The sequence below is a fragment of the Triplophysa rosa genome, linkage group LG13, assembly GCF_024868665.1.
Source record: "Triplophysa rosa linkage group LG13, Trosa_1v2, whole genome shotgun sequence".
Classification (NCBI taxonomy): Eukaryota; Metazoa; Chordata; class Actinopteri; order Cypriniformes; family Nemacheilidae; genus Triplophysa; species Triplophysa rosa.
This window is the reverse complement of record NC_079902.1, coordinates 23,159,523-23,167,108: the sequence shown is the minus strand read 5'-3', so window position 1 is coordinate 23,167,108 and position 7,586 is coordinate 23,159,523.

Here is a 7,586-nt window from a genome sequence, read left to right as displayed (position 1 = left end):
ATTTTTCAACATTTTTATTTCCGTCTTGCACAAATATCACCTTGTACCGCAGGAACATTGAAGCATATTGAGATGTTTGCCAAACATCAACTTCATTTACTAAACCGCTGATAAACACACTGCGGTGGTACCATGGTGCAGTGAGGATAATACCGTAGTACTTATTTTCATATACCATGGTATTTACGTGGTACTACTATAAATAAAACCATGCACTGTGTCCAGACGAGCTATTATTCTCATACGTTTCCAAAACAAAAACATTGTAATGGGATCACGCGCAAAACAGAAATACTAAACATGCATACCATGGTATAGTTTGCATTTACATGGCGCCATGAATATCATATGTGTGCAAAAACCCTCCCGTGGCACTTGGTTTTCTTTTCGAGCTCTTAAAGTGTATTAAGGAATTGAGCTGTGTGTTATTCCCGCTGGATGAAATGAACCGAATGAAAGAAACTGTGAGACAGAATGAAGCTCGGCTGGCATCAGACTAAATGCCAGTGCTCTCATTTCAGCCTTGAGAGATCACTTCTGTCTGTGTGTCTGTAGCCATAGGAAAGATGAGAGGGCTGCACGATTATGGGTCAAATGATCATCACGATTATCTCCCTCCACATTTTAATCACGGTTAATAAACACGATTTTTTTGTCGGTTCAGAACTTTTGTTTTTAATTTCACTTCAGCATGTTTTTTAGGCCTATACTTTACAGCCAATGAATATGTTATAATCTGCTGAGTAATGCTGCCATTGAACTTCTTCATTTCTTCTTGACCTTCATATTTCAAAGCACGCAATCAATCATCTAAACACCCCACCGCAAAAATCTTCGGAATGAAACTGCAACTCCATTTTGAATTTCTTGTTTTATATATATATATATATATATATATATATATATATCGTTACTATTGGTCACCCTTCATGTTTTTCTGTGGGTTTTGCAAAAAAGTATTAAAATAGTACAAATGCAGTGAAAAAATGTGCTTTTTTATTTCTTGTAAAGTGGCAGTTTAAACGACACGAGCTTTGTGATGATTTTCTGACCTTATTGGGAGTTTTGTGCTTGCTTGCAAAACATTATTATCACAATGATTATGCTCAGTTAATTGTGGGAAGCAGAAATCGTTATCACCATTAAAATACGATTAATCGTGCAGCCCTAACAGATCTGATTCAGAAATGTGTGATTTATGAAATTCACTGTTTTGAACCAGATCTTTCTATTATTCATTCTATTACTATTGGCCTTTTACTCCTTTTGTTAGAAGTGAGAAAGCAGAGGATAGGGAAGAGAAGAGATGTTGATGTTATCATTGTAAATGCATGTTAATAGAGACCTGTGCTGTGCTTAAAAATCCTCTTTTTGTGTGCCATTGAAGAAAAAGGTCAATTGTTTTAGCACAACACAAGAGTGGTTAAATGATGCTTTCATTACCAGTCTAAACCAGTGGAAAGTTTCAGAAGGGTTTTGATCCTGGGAGACGAGATAGACCGGCTTAAACCAGCTAAAAGCAGAAAACCAGGAGAGCTCATGAGATATTTGCACTTTTAAATAGTCTTTTGTCACACTGTAGGGCTTTTAGAATCAACTGCACAAAAAAGTATTAAAAGCTACAAGCTGACCTAGAAATGGTGGGTGGTCCTAAAATAGACACATTTCCTTTGTGAAAGGAATTTTACAGATAACCGTAATCATTTATTTTTCATTACGGGATCAATATTGTGATGTTTTCTTCTTCATCATCATCATCATCATCAGATTTTAAGTGAATTTTTGTTTTATTATTTTATTTTATCGAGACTTCGAGTGAAAAAAGCAAGTGTAAGTCAGTCAAGTGTCAACTTGAGGAGGGAGGGACTAGGGAGATGCTTAAATGTATAGATCTAGCAGAAATTATATCAAACCAGTCATCTGATTGAAACTGCTGACATCTTTTTTCCGGTGATTTTCTTTGTGATTAGTTTTAAGATACTCTCAGCCATAACTAAAACGCATTGTATGTTTCTTTTGTACATGAAGTTTGATGTATTTCTGTCATTACTGCGGCCTCTTGCGTAATGTAATGCGGTCAGATGTGCTGTATAACTGTGTGTGTGGGTGTGAAAGAGACAAACATCTCGTTTTTCTGCCATAGGTCCTGTTCATTTCCACAGTACGTCTGTGTGATGTATAATTCTGTCAGAATAATAGATTTGTTGTGATTTGAGCTGAACGTTATGTTGTTTTGGTTGGTGTGTAGATGTTTGTTTGTTTGTTTGTTTGTTTGTGTTCTTTTAGTAAAAGTGATATTTGAAGCAATATTTTTAGCATTTCTGTAGTTCTTCTGTTAAACACACTCTCTCTCCTCTCGGAGTCTTTATTAAACTGCTGCTGGGTGTAAAACACCAAACGTTGAGACTATGTCTGGAGGAGAATGCATTTCTTCTGTTTTGTGAGTGTTGGAGGAGGACAGACAGACATAGATGCCTCACTGGTGTTCTACACAAGCTTTACTGTCCTGTCCTAGATTTCAGACAGATTAACGCAATGCTCGAGTTCTGTTCCTTTCGGGTGAGAAAAACTCAGATTTATTCATTTGAGTGTTGAGGTTTGTTCTTTTAAAAGTTGATATGACATCAGACGACATTTGACCCGATTCAAAACGCTTCAGTCATGTCTTCTTTACCATAGTACTTCATGTCACTGTTATGTTATAGTGTTATATGTAGGGATGCACCGATATGTAAATTATGGCCGATGATTATAACTGATAATTCTTGAACATTGGAAGCTGATAAGATAACCGATATATGACCGATATATCCGGTAGGCTTTTATTTGAAAACATTCACTGCAGAAAGCAAGGTAAGATTAGTTCTCTTTTTTCCCCTGAAAATCATGTAGCAAGCCTACTTTACACTAGTTAAAGATTCTTTAACCTTCAAACTTTTCTGGTATATTTTAAATTTAAAGATCTCGTAACACACTCAGTCTCATATTAATCTTGAGTACCTATACAGTAGTATTGCATACGTCGTATCTTCGAAGAGTATTTAGTTTAGTTTATAAAAGAGAGATACAGCTGTACGATTATTTCCGGAAAAACACGAGATGCTAGCGAGATGGGGGATGGAACTACAGCACGAGCACACATCATCACATTAATCCCTTCGTGTTTTATGCACGTACACGCCGATTGCCAACAAAACACAGACGTATGACTTTCACTTACCGTGTGCAGTTCATGTCCAGCATCTTGGGGCCGCGCCATCTGTTAGTTTCAAACGATCTCCAAATCCAGCGTTATATCCACCTTTTATATAACATTCATCACTGAAATGCCGTGAACAAACAGACACACCTAAACTTCACTATCGCAAGAGTAACGCAGCACAGTGCTGCCCATCTTGACGCAGCGCAGATAACCTTGATGGTAAGCGGTCTCGCTCATCGGTTGGCTCTTGGGCGGGCTCTTTCACCTACGCCTTACTGTGCTTTTGGCCAAAAAAAGGAATGGGATCCCTTTGACGACACAGGGATCCAGAATTAGAAAAAACTTTCCAAAACAAGTTGGAGTGCTGGGGAAGTGTATCAAGTACAGAATACTACATCATACGTCCAACTCGTTTTTTAACAAGTTGACCATGTAAAGCATGAGAAGCCAGCACATTTAACAGTGTAAAGAAGTCAGAATGCATGACATGGTATGATAGCTCCGCTTTAAAGGTTGAGTAGGCAATCCTGTCCAGAAACGTTTTTTGTCATGCTGGTTGGAAGTCTCTTAACAATTATATATCGTCTGTGAAAGGTGTAAGACCAAAAAACGTTTGCCCAATCATTGCCCTCGGTCCATTTTCAGTCAACGTATTTTGCATCCCACTGCGCGCCCTGCTCACGCAGACACCATACGTCATCAGCGCGGTCACATACCCTGTGCAGAGTGCAGACACAGCGGGAGAATGGCAGGTAAACGGCTGGAACCTAACTTTCCCCTCGTTAAATGTGTGCAAGTGGCTATGGAGGACTAAACCTGCAAAAATTATAAATAAATGAATGTATAAATAAATAAATATATAAACGAATAAATGTAATAATATGAAAATAAATACAGGAATGAATGGTTTGATAAAACAAAATAATTCGTTTTAGCTATTATTGATCTTAGCTTTAACTTTTCTTTTCATTTTTTAAATTGATTTATTATTTTTTGTGTCCATTTTTAATTATTTTTAATTATTATTATTTTTTATTTTTAGATTATTTTATTTATCATTTCCTTTTATTTTTACATTTATTTATTTATACGTTTATTTATTTTTATATTTATTTATTATCGCATGTATTTATTTCCACTTTTATTTATTTATTCTTGTATTTATTCTTACTTTTCTGTGTCTTGTATGATAATTAGATGGGTTGGTCTTGCCTACTATTGGTTCAGCGTAGATTGAAGCGTTTGATCGATTACTCTTGACTTGTTTTGGACTAACGTCACGTCACTCACTGATCGTTTGCTTCGTGTATAACGTTAAGTAACTATGGCGTGCGCACAATTAGCTAGAGAGTTACAGCATTTAGCCAATGAAGTCGATAACCATGCATCAAATGACTATGTGTCATTCAGATTAGATGCACTTATTGATGATTTATTACAGATTGACGGCGAGATAAATGACAAAGTTCTCCCTCGGTTGTTAGCCTCTTTGCAGCACATTCAAAGTCTGTGCGAGTCAGAGGGTGCTATGCTATGGTGGCGTTACAGTTCAACTGGTGAAAATCATAAAGCACAAAATGTAATAAGGTTTAACTACACAGATGAGCTTGTAAACCGAAGTCGCAAGCTAACGCTTTGTCAAAGTGATAGTTATAAGCAGCCTTTCGGTTAGAAAAAGCGTAAAGATTTAATGTAACATGATGTAACATAATGTAAATGAATTGAGACATAGTGAACTTAAGTCACAAGTTAACACGGTAGTAATGAGCATCGTTCTTTCACTACAGGGGCCATCAAATGGAAACCATTCCTTCTAAAAAGACGTGGTTACTAAACGGTACTCGTAAACTACATTCCATAAGAGATAAATAACACAGAGGTCACAAGTTAAAACGGGCATATTCCCTTGATTCATCCAGCTGCATATTGTTGTGTGACATCTTGATATTATTGCAAAGATCCGCAGCAGCTAGCATTGCGAAATAGCTTAGTGTGATTGTTACCGTAGTGACACGCTGCCTCGCTTTATTGCATGGGTACGAATCCCGTGTCAAATCGCTTTATTTATTTTTTCACCTCGCTTCAGCCGTTACGGGCGATCATACCAATAATTTGCAATCTTAACAAGAATGTCAAAATCATGTAACAAGAAAGTCTGTGTTTATTAGACATCTTAATATCAAGTCGTCTTGTGCTTTCAGAATCGACGAATCTGCTGAGGTCGTTCATGCACCTCTTTGGCAGAGGACCTGTAACCGGAACTTGGTCACCACCTTAGCACCCCCTGACTCGCACAGATTTTGAAGAACTTTGTCATTTATCTCTCCGTCAATCTGTAATAAATCCTCAATAAATGCATCTAATCTGAATGACACATAGTCATTTGATGCATGGTTATCGACTTCATTGGCTAAATGCTGTAACTCTCTAGCTAATTGTGCGCACGCCATAAACGTTATACACGAAGCAAACGATCAGTGAGTGACGTGACGTTAGTCCAAAACAAGACAAGAGTAATCGATCAAACGCTTCAATCTACGCTGAACCAATAGTAGGCAAGACCAACCCATCTAATTATCATACAAGACACAGAAAAGTAAGAATAAATACAAGAATAAATAAATAAAAGTGGAAATAAATACATGCGATAATAAATAAATATAAAAATAAATAAACGTATAAATAAATAAATGTAAAAATAAAAGGAAATGATAAATAAAATAATCTAAAAATAAAAAATAATAATAATTAAAAATAATTAAAAATGGACACAAAAAATAATAAATCAATTTAAAAAATGAAAAGAAAAGTTAAAGCTAAGATCAATAATAGCTAAAACGAATTATTTTGTTTTATCAAACCATTCATTCCTGTATTTATTTTCATATTATTACATTTATTCGTTTATATATTTATTTATTTATACATTCATTTATTTATAATTTTTGCAGGTTTAGTCCTCCATAAGTGGCACTTGCAAACATCGAATAAAAATAAAGGCCATCTTAAAAACGGCCATCGACTAAAAACGTCTAATCAACAAAGAGGTGAAAGCAGAATTCCGTTCGCGAATGCATTCCAGTCCCTGACGGTCCGTTCGCAGGGGTTTCTGGGGTTTCCCGCTCAGTCTGTTCGCGATTTTGTCCCTGGAGGTTTCAAAAGTAGACGGGTGTGAGAAATGGGAAAATCCTGGAGTGTTGACGGGTATGATTATAATCAGTGTTGCTTTACCACGATGGGAGCAACTACAGGAGTCAAGGGTTTCAAAGATCTAAGCCTAAGCCTAAAATCCAGCCTAGATCCAGTCTAAGATTCAGTCTAACAGGTCTCAAGACAAAGCATTCAGAAAGAAGTCTGATGCAAAGAAAATGCTTTTGTTCCAATAATTCACACATTCATAAATACTGAGTCTACATACTGTACCTAGATCAACAATGTTTTGCTAATAGCAGTAATGATCGTGACAGAAAGACAGTACTGTACTCTATTTTAACTGTGAGCAGCGCGCAGCTGAAGAAGTTTAAACGGAGGAAACGATTTATAATTGATTGCATATAATATATTGGCCAAAATTGTATTATCGGCTGATACCGATAACATAAAAAATGTCCATTTATCGGCCGATAATTTATCGTGCATCCCTAGTTATGTTATAGTTTATATACAGTATAGGATTTAAAGCAACACTTTGTAGTTTTTCGACCTTACAATAATGCCTCTAAAATGATTTCAGAGGTAGAACAGCTCTCAACTGGATGAATTCGACTCCCGCTGCTATCTGAGCAGCCTCATAGCGGCTACAACCACACTCTGTACGTTCTGTGATTGGGTCGGTACACACAGCCCCGCCCATCTCCTGCTTCAGCAAGAGTGCCACGTGGTTTCCAAATGATGTTTCTGCATTCGCCGGCTTCATCAGCTTAGTAAATAAATTCACGTGTATTGCGCTGCCCACAGGGAAGCAGCGACATTATTTACGACACACTGGTAATAGACAATTGCTCTTATCAACCACATGGGGAGCCGTGAGCAAACGTTTTAAAGTGTTGCTTTAAAGTTTGGATATGACACTTTTTTTAGATTCAATATTTAATCATTATCCTTCTGGGAATTTATTAGAATAGATATCTCAGTGTTATTGATATTATGAATTTGGACGTGCAGATTCAAGAAATAAATTCATTACTTTGTCATTACAATGGTAATGAATCAACAGGAAGGTCCCGTAGATGAGTCTATCGTGACATTTAAATTGATGTTCTTAGCAGGTGTTCTCTTACCAAAATGATTAATGTCAAAACTCAAATGACAGCTAGCTGAGGAGACAGCTGTCTGTATCTGGATCCGCTCGCATCAAGAGAGAGAGAGAGGGGGAGAGAGAGAG